Source organism: Hyla sarda, chromosome 1, assembly GCF_029499605.1.
Source record: "Hyla sarda isolate aHylSar1 chromosome 1, aHylSar1.hap1, whole genome shotgun sequence".
NCBI lineage: Eukaryota > Metazoa > Chordata > Amphibia > Anura > Hylidae > Hyla > Hyla sarda.
In genome coordinates this window covers 212,932,536-212,947,689 of record NC_079189.1, presented here as the reverse complement: position 1 = coordinate 212,947,689, position 15,154 = coordinate 212,932,536, and the positions used below count along the sequence as shown (strand labels likewise).

Below are 15,154 nucleotides of genomic sequence, written 5' to 3'. Positions count from 1 at the left end.
TATATACTCGAGTATAAGCCGAGTTTTTCAGCACGATTTTTCGTGCTGAAAACGGCCCCCTCGGCTTATACTCAAGTGAACAAAAAAACTTTTCTGGCTTAGCTGTGAGGGGATGGTCTTCTCTTGGTCTCAGTGGTCTTCAACCTGCGGACCTCCAGATGTTGCAAAACTACAACTCCCAGCATAGGCTGTCCGGGCATGCTGGGAGTTGTAGTTTTCAAACATCTGGAGGTCCGCAGGTTGAAGACCACTGCGGCCTTCGTCATCATCCAGACCCCCCTTTTGTTTTCTACTCACCTCCCCTCGGTGGGATGGAAGGGTGAGCTGGTCCGGGCCGTCCATCTTCGGCCATCTATGCTGCAGGGACTGTCCGATGGGGAGGGTTAGTCGTTCCGGGATGTCCATCTTCACCGGGAGGCCCTCTTCTCACCTTCGGGCCCAGCCCCGAACTAGTGACGCAGCATTGACGCCACCACGCAGGGACGTTCATGCGCAGGGACATAACATCGCGGACGTCTGCTGCGCACGGTCATTCCTGCGCGTCGTCGTCAACGCAACGTCACTAGTTCGGGGGCCGGCCCGGAGCGGAGAAGAGGGCCTCCAGGTGAAGATGGACAGCCAGGAACGAATAACCCTCCCCATCGGACGGTCCTTGCAGCATAGATGGCCGAAGATGGATGGCCCGAACCAGCTCACCCTTCCTTCTCACCGAGGGGAGGTGAGTAGAAAACAAAAGGGGGGTCTGGATGATGACGAAGGCCGCAGTGGTCTTCAACCTGCAGACCTCCAGATGTTTCAAAACTACAACTCCCAGCATGCTGGGAGTTGTAGTTTTGCAACATCTGGAAGTCTGCAGCTTGAAGATTGACAGGCAGTGATGATGACGGGGTTGTTAATGACGGGGGTCTGGATGATGACAGGGGGGGATGATGACATGGGGGGGATGATGTATTTCCCACCCTAGGCTTATAGTCGAGTCAATAACTTTTCCTAGGTTTCTGGGGTGAAATTAGGGTCCTCGGCTTATATTCAGAACCGCTAATACTCTAGTATATACGGTAATGTGTTGCCACATGTTGCAGAGGGTAAAATCTGATGACAGGTTCCCTTTAACAAACTACTAAATTGGATTTTAACCCCTTAACGATGAAGGACGTAAATGTACGTCCTGGCGTGGTGGTACTTACCGCACCAGGATGTACATTTACATCCTAAGCATAACCGTGGGCATCGGAGCGATGCCCGGATCATGCGTGGCAGGTCCCAGCTGTTGATCGCAGTCAGTGATCCGCTTGTAATGGTGGACACCCGCGATCCCGCGGATGTCCGCCATTAACCCCTCAGATGCCGTGATCAATACAGATCACGGCATCTGTAGCATCGCGGTCACTTAAATGGATGATCGGATCGCCCGCAGCGCTGCCGGGGCGATCCGATCGTCCAGAACGGCAGACGGAGGTCCCCTCACCTGGCTCTGCTGTCTTCCGGGAGTCTTCTGCTCTGATCTGCCTTCCCGCAGACCAGAGCAGAAGATGACTGATAATGCTGATCAGTGCTATGTCCTATACACAGCACTGAACAGTATTAGCAATCGAGTGATTGCTATAAATTGTTCCCTATGGGGACTATTAAAGTGTAAAAATAAAAGTAAAAATGGTAAAAAAATTAAGTAAAAAAAATTTGAAAAACCCCCTCCCCCAATAAAAACGTAAATTGTCCCATTTTCCCTCTTTCACCCCCAAAAAGTGTTAAAAAAGTATTTTATATACATATTTGGTATCGCCGCGTGTGTAAATATCTAAACTATTAAAATAAAATGTTAATGATACCGTACGGTGAACAGCGTGAACATAAAAAAAAAAAAAGGTCCAAAATAGATGCTTTTTTATAACATTTTATTCCCCAAAAAAAATGTATTAAAAGTTTTATATAAGCAAATATGGTATCAATAAAAAGTACAGATCACGGCGCAAAAAATTAGCACTCATACCGCCGCTTATACGGAAAAATGAAAAAGTTATAGATCTTCAAAATAGGGGGATTTTAAATGTAATAATTTGGTTAAAAAGTTTGTGATTTTTTTATTAAGCGCAACAGTAATAGAAAAGTATGTTATCATGGGTATCATTTTAATCATATTGAGCCAAAGAATAAATAACACATGTCCTTTTTACCGTAAATTGTCCGGCGTGAAAACGAAACCTCCCAAAATTAGCAAAATTGCGGTTTTCTTTTTAATTTCCCCACACAAATAGTATATTTTTGGTTGCGCCATACATTTTATGATATAATGAGTGATGGCATTACAACGGACAACTGGTCGCGCAAAAAACAAGCCCTCATACTAGTCTGTGGATGAAAATATAAAAGTTATGATTTTTTGAAGGCGAGGAGGAAAAAACGAAAACGTAAAAATAAAATTGTCTGCGTCCTTAAGGCCCAAATGGGCTGCGTCCTTAAGGGGTTAATATATGAATATAGCTGTGAAAACACTGCACTAATATACATCTTCTGACTAGTATATATACTGGCTGAATGAATAGAACATGAATGCTTTGTTTACATTAGCGTTACAGCTTCTGTTTCTAACATAACAATGACAGCTATTTTAGCTCTATTTTCAAGCTGATACTGATAAATCCTGACAAACTCCATCTTACGTGCTTTTTTAATTTTTTTTTCAAAAATTAAAGAAGCGATCTGATTGGCTGCTATGGACAACTCAGCAATTTTTCCTCTGGACAGGTTTTGATAAATCTCCCCCATTGTGTATAGATAATGAGTCAACTAGGTTTGTTTTACTTATTGGAGACAGCTACTGCTGTTGTGTTTTTTCTAATCTGTCTTTTTTCTGATAAAAAATTTGTTTAGTTCATTATTTATACATAGACGTACATGTACGTAGATATGCTTTACAGCAGTCCCATGATACAATAGACTTCTACTGACTTCCGTACAGTACAGTTTTTGTCTCGGACAGAATATATATATATATATATATATATATATATATATATATATATATATATAAAAAGAGATGTGGAGCGGCCATCTCTGCACTATACTCCGGCCAATGATGTATATAGAACATCACTCATTCACATTTCCCTCTGAGAGCTGTGATTGGCTGCCATCATCCAGCCAATCCCCACTCTGGGCGGAAAATATGAATGAGTGATGTTCTATTCATATGACTGGCCGGAGTATAGTGCAGAGATGTGAGCGCTGTATAGAACCGCTCGTATCTCCGCTATATTATGGACGATCGCATCGGGTGTCAGGACTCACACCTGGGGCGATATGTCTATTAGTACAGGTACTACTACTCCCATCATGGAACAGTCTGTTCCATGCTGGAAGTAGTAGTTCTATCTAAAAAAAATGCTTAAAAAATAGAGAAAAAAAAGTGAAACACACACACTTTATTAAAAATATATTAAAAGTTAAATGGGCACTGTCACCAACTTTATTTTTTGATATGTTGTAGTACTTATGTACTACAACATATCTCTAATATACTTTTATTATTTTTATTTTTTTATTAAAATAGTTTAATTTACATTTGAAAACCGGCCACTAGGGGTCTCCCTCCTAGTGGCCGGCTGCAGCCTGGCGTGACATCACGCCTGAAAAAGGACCGATGCGGCCGGGCATCGGTCCTTTTTCATTCAGCCTGCGCTCGCTCCCTGCCTGTCAATCAGACAGACAGGGAGCGAGCGCATTGGCTCCCCGGCCACAGGCTGGGAGGCCACTCCTCCCGCACATCGCCGCCGCCTCCGCCGCTGTGAGGTGGTTGGACCTGCCGTGGAGATTTACGTCCTCTGCCACGGGGGGAGGACCGGGGGAGGAGCGGACGCACGGATCTATGGGGGCGTAAAAAAACACCTCACACCGCCGCCTCGTCGCCACCGCCGCTGTCCCTGCACGCCCGCTGCCGGACTCTGCAGTAAGTGTAATGGGGGGGGGGGGGGTTGTGATGGAGGGGACGGGCTAGTTCTGATGTAACTAGTAGTTTATCTACACAGGGTGCCTCCAGCTGTTTCAATACTACAACTCCCAGCATGCCCTGACAGCCAATAGATGTCAGGGCAAGCTGGGAGTTGTTGTGATGAAACAGCTGGAGGCACCCTGTGTAGATGAACTAAGGGCGGAAGTCCCCCCCCAGCAGGCATCAGTGACGTGGTGCCTGCTGGGGAAGTCTGCCTGGTAGTGAGCACACTGCCAGGCAGACAAAAAGCATTTTTTAATATAGTAAAAATAAAAATTAAAAGTAGGGAGGGGGTTAGGGATAGACGTGCAATAGGCAGGGACAGGAAAAAAAATAGGATGGTGGGAGCTACCCTTTAATTATGAAAAATGAAAATTTCCTTATAAATTTTTTTCCATCCCCTTTTTCAGTGAAAAAAAATGCTGGAAAAAACCCAAGTGGAATCCTAGCCTAAATCCCAACTTAAAAAAGCAGAAGAAATAGCACTAAATGTGTAAAACTTTCCAATTATTCGTCTGGTAAAAATCATACAGGTTAAAGGTGTACTCCGGTGGAAAGCTACTTTTTAAAATCAACTGGTGCAGAAATTTGTAAATGACTTCTATAAAAAAAAAATCTTTACCCTACCAGTACTTTTTAGCAGCTGTATGCTGCAAAATTCTTTTCTTTTTTAATTTCCTTTTGTCTTGTCCACAGTGCTCTCTGCTGACACCTGATGCCCATATCAGGAACTGTCCAGAGCAGGAGAAAATCCCAATAGCAAACCGATGCTGCTCTGGACAGTTCCTGACACGGACATAGGTGTCAGCAGAGAGCACTGTGAACAAGACAAAAAAGAAATTCAAAAAGAAAATAATTTCCTCTGTAGCATACAGCTGCTAAAATGTACTGGAAGGGTAAAGATTTTTTTTAATAGAAGTAATTTACAAATCTGTTTAACTGTGAGGCACCAGTTGATTTAAAAAAAAAATGTTTTCCATCGGAGTACCCCTTTAAGTGCAATTCTGTGAAGGTGACAGACAAAAAAGGAAAAACACTTCTCACTCAACTGCACTTTACCTGTATGATTTTAACCAGGGGAATAAAGGTCAGGTTTTATGGATAGATATATAAATTAACCATAAAAGGAATACTCCTGCACAGGAACACTTGTATGATCGCGAAGGTCCGATCTTCTGCATGGCACCCCGGCAGTCCCCAGGAACCGGGCATGTCGACCTCCGCACAAAACAGCGGCCGACGCGCCCCCTCCATGTATCTCTGTGGGAGAGCCAGAGATACAGCGTTCAGGTATCGGGTATCTCTCCCATAGAGATGCATGGATCAGGATTGTTGGCCGCCGGTCTACACGCCCGTTCCCAGGAAGTGCCAGGGTGTCGTGCAGGAGATCGCAGGGGGTCTGACCTCTGGGATCAGACACTTTTCCTTTGGATATGGGATAAGTGGTTCTGCATTGGAGGCGGGTTTGAAGTCTTCAAACCCACCAACAGTGCAGGTACTCCGGTGAAAATCTTTTTTCTTTTAAATCAACTGGTGGCAGAAAGTTAAACATATTTGTAAATTACTTCTATTAAAAAAATCTTAATCCTTCCTGTACTTATTAGCTGCTGAATACTACAGAGGAAATTCTTTTCTTTTTGGAATGCTCTCTGATGACATCACGAGCACAGTGCTCTCTGCTGACATTATTATTATAATAATAATAATAACGCTTTATTTATTGTTGTCCTTAGTGAGATTTGAACCCAAGTCCCCAGCAGTGATAACCACTGAGCCACCATGCTGCCCTTAGCATACATCTGCTATGCATGGTTGCTAAAATGGACAGAGATGTCAGCAGAGAGCACTGTGTTCGTGATGTCATCAGTGTTCCAAAAAGAAAGGAATTTCCTCTGTAGCATTCAGCAGCCAACAAGTACTGGAAGGATTAAGATTTTTTAATAGAAGCAATTTACAAATATGTTTAACTTTCTGCCACCAGTTGATTTAAAAGAAAAAAGGTTTTCACCGGAGTACCCCTTTAACCCCTTAACGACGCAGGACGTATATTTACGTCCTGCGCCGGCTCCCGCGATCCCGCATATCGCGTCGGTCCCGGCACTAATAAACGGCCGGGACCCGCGGCTAATACCACACATCGCCGATCGCGCCGATGTGCGGTATTAACCCTTTAGAAGCGGCGGTCAAAGCTGACCGCCGCTTCTAAAGTGAAACTGAAAGTTTCCCGGCTGCTCAGTCGGGCTGTTCGGGACCGCCGCGGTGAAATCGCGGCATCCAGAACAGCTGATCGGACACCGGGAGGGCTCTTACCTGCCTCCTCGGTGTCCGATCGACGAATGACTGCTCCGTGCCTGAGATCCAGGCAGGAGCAGTCAAGCACCGATAATTCTGATCACAGGCGTGTTAATACACACCAGTGATCAGCATAGGAGATCAGTGTGTGCAGTGTTATAGGTCCCTATGGGACCTATAACACTGCAAAAAAAAAAAAGTAAAAAAAAAGTTAAAAAAAAGTGTTAATTTGAATCACCCCCCTTTTCCCATAAAAAAAATAAAACAGTGTAAAAAAAAAAAAAAATAAACATATGTGGTATCGCCGCGTGCGTAAATGTCCGAACTATAAAAATATATCATTAATTAAGCCGTACTGTCAATGGCGTATGCGCAAAAAAATTCCAAAGTCCAAAAAAGCGTATTTTGGTCACTTTTTATAACATTAAAAAATGAATAAAAAGTGATCAAAAAGTCCGATCAAAACAAAAATCATACTGATAAAAACTTCAGATCACGGCGCAAAAAATGAGTCCTCATACCGCCCCGTACGTGGAAAAATAAAAAAGTTATAGGGGTCAGAAGATGACATTTTTAAACGTATAAATTTTCCTGCATGTAGTTATGATTTTTTCCAGAAGTACGACAAAATCAAACCTATATAAGTAGGGTATCATTTTAACCGTATGGACCTACAGAATAATGATAAGGCATCATTTTTACCGAAATATGCACTGCGTAGAAACGGAAGCCCCCAAAAGTTACAAAATGGCGTTTTTTTTTTTATTTTGTCGCACAATGATTTTTTTTTCCGTTTCGCCGTGCATTTTTGGGTAAAATGACTAATGTCACTGCAAAGTAGAATTGGCGACGCAAAAAATAAGCCATAATATGGATTTTTAGGTGGAAAATTGAAAGGGTTATGATTTTTAAAAGGTAAGGAGGAAAAAACGAAAGTGCAAAAACGGAAAAACCCTGAGTCCTTAAGGGGTTAAGAGTCCATTGGCATATTGCAATATTGTGCTATATCTCAGGAACAGCTGCATGGATTGGGGTAAGGAATACACTGTTTTACTCAAGATCGCCCACACTAAACACCTGTTTATTCATATTAGTTGGGCTGATCCATCTGTCATTTTCGCTGTAACTTCACAAAGTGCACATGAAAATCTATAGGTTAGCATTGACTTGCCGCTGTAGAATTGCCTACATAAATATGGCGGATTTATGGCCCACGTGAAAGCACACTGAGCCTATGTTCACGCCACAGAATTTTCTAGCGGAACCTGCTGGAAAACGTCCGATAGGAAAATTTGCTAAAATGACTGCGCACATTTTGCTATGTGAACAGCGCAGCAGAATTCCATTGAAATCAATAGGATTCTGCTGCTGCACAATCTCCGAGCGGAATTCCGCGCAAAAATTCCATTGTGTGTACATAGCACAACAGACATGAGAAATCCACGGCGTAACCTTCTTTGTGGGGGCGCTGTTTCCACGCCAACATTTTCTTTTCTCTACAATGCATAAACCAGTGTGCCTCCAGCTGTTGCTAAACTACAACTTCTAGCATGCCCGGACAGCCTTCGGCTGTCCGGGCATGCTAGGAGTTGTAGTTTAGCAACAGCTGGAGGCACACTGGTTTTCAAACACTGTGAGGAGACACAATTCAGGGGGGAAATCCATGTTATGCATAGGGCACATTTCTCCTGGCATGGTATACCTATGGTTTGTCCTTCATAGTGACTGAAATCTGTTTGGCTATGTTTGTTGCTCTGTGTAACTTGTTCAGGATAAAAGCCGTTTTACAATAGAAAACGTTAAATATATATTATATAAATGTCAGTAAGTGGGCGAAGAGAACGTTCAGAGACCTGACAGAACCTCCCTCCCCCAGTGATATTCACCACACGGTGCTTCACTGATACCATCACTTTCCTTTTTTTTTTCCCCTTTGTTGTACACTGTTTGTGGTCAATAAAGTTTATACATCGAAGAAATACACAAGCAGCGTCACGGGGAAAGAACTAACCCCGCCCTTTGCGCATTGACGTCAGCTGTGGGCGCGGTTTCCCTCGTTACCGTGCGCCTGTTTGGGCACGCACACGCGTGAAGGCTGCTGGTTTCTGATCTCACGGAGGCCGCGTAATTGACCGAACGCTGCGTCACTCTTGTGACGTCACGGTCACGACACCATATTCCCCGCCTTGCAGCTGACGCCCGTAACCCGAGGGTGAACACAACAATAACAACGTGTCGCTACCATCAGACGGGGCCCGGGGCTCATAGCGGCCGTGTCACCGGCTCTAGCTGAGGTGAGTGGGACGCTTCCTGTGCGGTGCCTGCTAATCCCTTCATTGTTTGTGCACCGTGCGGCAGGTAACCGGGCTATGTGGTGTCACCTTCCCTCGCTGAAGGTTATCGTGTGTGGCGCGGCTCTGCTGCGTTTTGTGTAATATTAGGAGGGAGTCCTGAGGGGCTCTGGCTTGCGGTTATTAATAGAGATCCTTAGCTATAAATAACATCGGGACCACCAGGGCTGTCCTCGGGTAGAGGTCTATTGGGAGGGGCTGTCCTCGGGTAGAGGTCTATTGGGAGGGGCTGTCCTCGGGTAGAGGTCTATTGGGAGGGGCTGTCCTCGGGTAGAGGTCTATTGGGAGGGGCTGTCCTCGGGTAGAGGTCTATTGGGAGGGGCTGTCCTCGGGTAGAGGTCTATTGGGAGGGGCTGTCCTCGGGTAGAGGTCTATTGGGAGGGGACCTCCAGGCTCTGTCATTGTGCTGCTCTGCAGCAGAGATTCTAAAAGCGATGCCGGTAATCTGCATGTTATTCTGAATAACAGTATTATTGCTCTACCCCAGCACACTCCATATGCGTGTTAGAACCCAGCAAAGTGTTCTACACCACTATTGAGGCTCTATGTAGGCCATAAATAGGCATTTTTAAACATAGATTCGCCACAAATAAATTCATATCAAAGCAAATTTTTTTCGGAAAATCGGCCAATAGGGGGCTATAACACTGCACACACTGATCCTTTACACTGATCACTGGCATGTATTAACATGTCATTGATAGTGTTATCGGCGATTGGACTGCTCCTGCCTGGATCTCAGGCACGGAGCAGTCATTCGCCGATCGAACACCGAGGAGGTAGGTAGGGATACCCGGTTTCCTTTAAACTGTTCGTGACGCCGCAATTCATTGCGGCAGTCCCGAGCAGCTGTCTTCGGGTAGAGGTCTACTGGGAGGGGCTGTCTTCGGGTAGAGGTCTACTGGGAGGGGCTGTCTTCGGGTAGAGGTCTACTGGGAGGGGCTGTCTTCGGGTAGAGGTCTACTGGGAGGGGCTGTCTTCGGGTAGAGGTCTACTGGGAGGGGCTGTCTTCGGGTAGAGGTCTACTGGGAGGGGCTGTCTTCGGGTAGAGGTCTACTGGGAGGGGCTGTCTTCGGGTAGAGGTCTACTGGGAGGGGCTGTCTTCGGGTAGAGGTCTACTGGGAGGGGCTGTCTTCGGGTAGAGGTCTACTGGGAGGGGCTGTCTTCGGGTAGAGGTCTACTGGGAGGGGCTGTCTTCGGGTAGAGGTCTACTGGGAGGGGCTGTCTTCGGGTAGAGGTCTACTGGGAGGGGCTGTCTTCGGGTAGAGGTCTACTGGGAGGGGCTGTCTTCGGGTAGAGGTCTACTGGGAGGGGCTGTCTTCGGGTAGAGGTCTACTGGGAGGGGCTGTCTTCGGGTAGAGGTCTACTGGGAGGGGCTGTCTTCGGGTAGAGGTCTACTGGGAGGGGCTGTCTTCGGGTAGAGGTCTACTGGGAGGGGCTGTCTTCGGGTAGAGGTCTACTGGGAGGGGCTGTCTTCGGGTAGAGGTCTATTGGGAGGGGCTGTCCTCGGGTAGAGGTCTATTGGGAGGGGCTGTCTTCGGGTAGAGGTCTATTGGGAGGGGCTGTCTTCGGGTAGAGGTCTACTGGGAGGGGCTGTCTTCGGGTAGAGGTCTACTGGGAGGGGCTGTCTTCGGGTAGAGGTCTACTGGGAGGGGCTGTCTTCGGGTAGAGGTCTACTGGGAGGGGCTGTCTTCGGGTAGAGGTCTACTGGGAGGGGCTGTCTTCGGGTAGAGGTCTACTGGGAGGGGCTGTCTTCGGGTAGAGGTCTACTGGGAGGGGCTGTCTTCGGGTAGAGGTCTACTGGGAGGGGCTGTCTTCGGGTAGAGGTCTACTGGGAGGGGCTGTCTTCGGGTAGAGGTCTACTGGGAGGGGCTGTCTTCGGGTAGAGGTCTACTGGGAGGGGCTGTCTTCGGGTAGAGGTCTACTGGGAGGGGCTGTCTTCGGGTAGAGGTCTACTGGGAGGGGCTGTCTTCGGGTAGAGGTCTACTGGGAGGGGCTGTCTTCGGGTAGAGGTCTACTGGGAGGGGCTGTCCCTCTGCCCTCCGGTAGACTTCTATGAGAGGGGGGGAGGGTGCCCTCGGGTAGACTTCTATGAGAGGGGGGGAGGGTGCCCTCGGGTAGAGATCTATGAGAGGGGGGGAGGGTGCCCTCGGGTAGAGATCTATGAGAGGGGGGGGAGGGTGCCCTCGGGTAGAGATCTATGAGAGGGGGGGAGGGTGCCCTCGGGTAGAGATCTATGAGAGGGGGGGAGGGTGCCCTCGGGTAGAGATCTATGAGAGGGGGGGAGGGTGCCCTCGGGTAGAGATCTATGAGAGGGGGGGAGGGTGCCCTCGGGTAGAGATCTATGAGAGGGGGGGAGGGTGCCCTCGGGTAGAGATCTATGAGAGGGGGGGAGGGTGCCCTCGGGTAGAGATCTATGAGAGGGGGGGAGGGTGCCCTCGGGTAGAGATCTATGAGAGGGGGGGAGGGTGCCCTCGGGTAGAGATTCATGAGAGGGGGGGAGGGTGCCCTCGGGTAGAGATTCATGAGGGGGGGGGGAGGGTGCCCTCGGGTAGAGATTCATGAGGGGGGGGGAGGGTGCCCTCGGGTAGAGATTCATGAGGGGGAGGGAGGGTGCCCTCGGGTAGAGATTCATGAGGGGGATGGAGGGTGCCCTCGGGTAGAGATTCATGAGGGGGATGGAGGGTGCCCTCGGGTAGAGATTCATGAGAGGGGGGGAGGGAAAGTAAAAACTTACTCACCCTTCTAGTGGCTTCACATTCAGCAACACCTCATTTTTGGGCTGCCCAGTGGAATTGCCCCAGTGACAACCCTTCACACTGTGTGTGTAACAAGTTGAGTGGTCTCGTACACTGGGGCGCTTCCACTAGGCAGGCTGAAAAGGTGTTGTTGCTGGATGTGGAGCCAGTATAAGGGTAGGTTCACACACAGCGCGTTTCCAGCTGCTAAAAGTTACTTAAAAGTGTACCTGTCAACGAAAACTTTTTATATAATGAAGATAATAACATTATATGTATACAGTGATCCCCCGACCTGCGATGGCCCCGCCATACGATAATTTCAACGTATGATGGCCTCTCAGAGGTCATCGCATGTTGAAGGCAGCATCAACATACGATGCTTTTGTATGTCGGGGCCATCGCATAAACGGCTATCCGGCAGCGCAGACTGCTTCAGCTGCCACCGGATAGCTGTTTAAGGTGCCCCGCGTGGTCCGCTGATGATCACTCACCTGTCCCTGGCACTCCGAACCATTCTCTTCAGGATCCCCTGCATGGCCGTCTCTCTCTGTCATCACGTCGCCACTCACGCCGTCCTGTCATCCAATAGGAGCGGTGTGCGCAGCGACGTGATGATGGTGTGTAAGAGCGACAATCCCAGGCAGCAGAGATGGTCTGGAGTGGCAGGGACACCCCGGGGACATGGCGACAGCGATGGAGGGCGACATCCAGGGCAGTGGTGACCGTCCGGAGCGGCGGAGACAGGTGAGTATAACTTCCTATACTTTACATTGCACGGATCTCTCAACGTACGATGGTTTCAACTAACGATGGTTCATTTGGAACGAATTACCATCGTATATTGAGGGATCACTGTATTTGTAATATACATTGGTTAAAAAATATGTATATTTTGTCCCTGCAGCTATTGCCTGTGTGTCTCTGAGTCCAAATACAGGAAGTGGGGACAAGCGGGGCTCTGTGCACTGGGGACAAGCGGGGCTCTGTGCACTGGGGACAAGCGGGGCTCTGTGCACTGGGGACAAGCGGGGCTCTGTGCACTGGGGACAAGCGGGGCTCTGTGCACTGGGGACAAGCGGGGCTCTGTGCACTGGGGACAAGCGGGGCTCACACAGCAGGCTGATTGACAAGCCAGGAGCCTGCACAAAGCCCTGCTTGTCCTGTTTCTCACTTCCTGTATTTGGAATCCTCACAGGCAATATCTGCAGCGACAGCATTTTTTAACCAATGTATATTATAGATATACATATAATTGTGTTATCTACATAAATAAGTTTTTGTTGACGACAGGTACACTTTAAGCCATCCATTGACGTCAATGGGTAGCAACGTAATCTGCTTGGGGATTTTCAGAATACCTGATCCACTGGTTCCCTGGGGTAATAAACCACTAGGAGAGGCATCTGGTAGCCGTCTGTACATATGTATTGGGGTGATCTGGTAGATGTATACATATATCCACTCACTCACACCCAGTCTTCATACTGACTTAGGCCTGGTTTACACTACGATTCTACTGTACGGCAACCGATCCGACTCGTATCTCATTCATTTCAATGAGCTGATCAGAGTTAAACAGTGACTCCGGGATGGCTCATTTTTGCCAGTCTGTTGCTTATCTGCTTGTAGCCAGTGGCAAGTACCAGGTCACTATTCAGTGTTAAATGGAGAGGAGTGGGATTGATGGATTTTTTTTTTTTTGACACTTCATATTCTTATCCTAACCAGAACACTTGTGTAGTCTTTATGAACGTTGTAGGGGAAAATGTCTTGTGTAGGTACAGCCTTAGAAATCTGCTGTTACTTCTTTCTCTCTTTAGCCAATGAAAATGTTTGCTCATTGTGCAGCTTTTTATTGTGCTAAAGGCCTAAGACCTTATATATTTGGTATCGCCACATTTGTAGCAACATATAGGATAAAGTTAACATGGTGGAATTCCTTTCTGTTCTTAAAAATATGTAAATATTAAAAGCTTATAAATGAAGGTCAAGAGTAATAGAACAGATCACTTGTTTTGCCGACCACTATCTCTAATGATCTGCCCAAATAAATGTAGGCTCAGTGTGCATGTATTGTAAGTAGGGGGAGAGCTGCTGCCAGACTGCACTGGCTTTGGAAAATAGTCTGGATCCATGCATCAAGCTGCACCATACATTTAAAGGAAATGCCCATTCAGCCAGTCACTACCTGAGGCCAGCGATTATAAGCTGAGCAGATATTTCCTTCCATTATCTTTGTGTCCAGGAAGTGAAGACAGAACAGCAGTAAGAGGATACTTTAACATGTATAAATACTGTCCACATCATAGCTGACCTTTCAGTTGCTGTGACATCCCGCTTTTGCACAGGTGTCGTCCCTCTTCAGGTCAGATAGAGCAGGATCACTGTTGAGAAGTGCAGGAAAATGACCGATTCATGGTCCCAATTTTATTTATTTACCCCAGCCAGTTTCACATGGGCATATAACAGATGCGTTTTTGTTCTTAGTTCATGTTATCAGAAACGTGGTCAGGTGAGACTATGCATGTAACATGCTTGGATGGACCAGGCCTAAGGACGTAGCAGTTTTGAACCTTGAGATGGCAGTGTTTTTTTTTTTTTTTTTTTTTTTTTTTTTTTTTTTAGTGATTTTGGCCCACTTAGGGGAGACACACTAAATATAAGGCTGCTGCCTGGTCCTTGGCACACAGCACCATACATTTACCTGCCAGCCTGTTTATGGTCTATGAATCTAGCCAGAAGCGGTACTGGCTTCTATCAGTAGGTGGGCACTCAACACTAATGGTGGATGTTAGCAATCACACTGATGTCCACCATTAACCCCATTAGGCCAATTTGTTGAGATGGAAGGCACCCTAGGCTCAGGAGGGACACCTTGACTAGACCAAAAAAACATGGAGGTCTTGGCCTTCCAGACTTTGGAAAGTACCATTTGGCAACAGTGCATTCCCATGTACTAGATTTTTTTTTTTTCTCTTCCAATCCAAACAATTTGCTGGACCTAAAATGACATCTTTGCTTTTATAATGTTATTCAGCACATAGCACACTATCTGCCATGAAGTATCTTAACTAAAAATACTTCTTGAGGGTGGATTTACATGTGCAGATTTGATGCGCAGGATTTGTAACTGCAAATTAGAAGCTGTGCTCAGTCATTTAGTTTACGTTAAAATCTGCAGCAGAAAATCCTGCGCATCAAATCTGTGCAGGATACTGTACGTGTGAACGTACCTTAAGGGTAGGGTCACACGTAATGGACCCAACCCATAGTGTGCCTCCAGCTGTTTGGTACGTTCACATGTACAGGATCTGCTGCATATTTTGTGCATCTGATTCTGCTACCCATTGAAGTTAATGGAAAGCAAAATCAGCTGCACAAAATGTCACTTGCTCCTCTGCCAACAAACATAAACCTTCACCTGTCTATTGTTATATAACACAACAGACTTATTTCCTCAATGATATTGGGGGAGATTTATCAATATGTGTGCAGAGGATAAGTTACCCATAGCAACAAATCAGATCACTTCTTTAATTTTTCAAAAGGCCTCTGAAAAATGAAAGAAGCAATCTGGTTGCTATGTGCAACTAGTCAACTTTTTCTCTGCACAAGTTTTGAGAAATCTGAAATCTTCCCTATTGTCCCTATAAAGCAGGGGTCTCAAACTTCTGGCCCGCGGACCATTTGCTGCCCACGGAACAAAACTTTGCGGCCCGCTCCAGGGATCTGGAATGGTGCCTGGGCTTTGTCAAGCCCTGGATTACATTATGCCATATTAC

At 46.8% G+C, this 15,154-nt stretch overlaps 2 protein-coding genes across 10 annotated transcripts in view; one reads left to right on the top strand and one right to left on the bottom strand.

Annotated features, from left to right (window-relative positions):
* USO1 (USO1 vesicle transport factor) overlaps positions 1–15,154 on the bottom strand; it is a 182,426-nt gene that overhangs the window by 101,275 nt on the left and 65,997 nt on the right. The gene's annotated exons all lie outside the window — the stretch shown is intronic.
* The window catches only part of G3BP2 (G3BP stress granule assembly factor 2), a 70,020-nt gene that overhangs the window by 20,814 nt on the left and 34,052 nt on the right, over positions 1–15,154 (top strand). The window contains exon 1 of one of the 5 annotated variants that reach the window (XM_056568324.1): positions 8,315–8,574. The exons of 1 other annotated variant lie outside the window; for it this stretch is intronic. The gene's annotated coding sequence lies outside the window, so the exon portion shown is untranslated. Of the gene's footprint in view, positions 1–8,314; positions 8,575–8,616; positions 8,639–15,154 lie in introns of those variants that run through there. 3 more of the 5 variants (XM_056568315.1, XM_056568288.1, XM_056568309.1) reach the window with 3 other exon arrangements.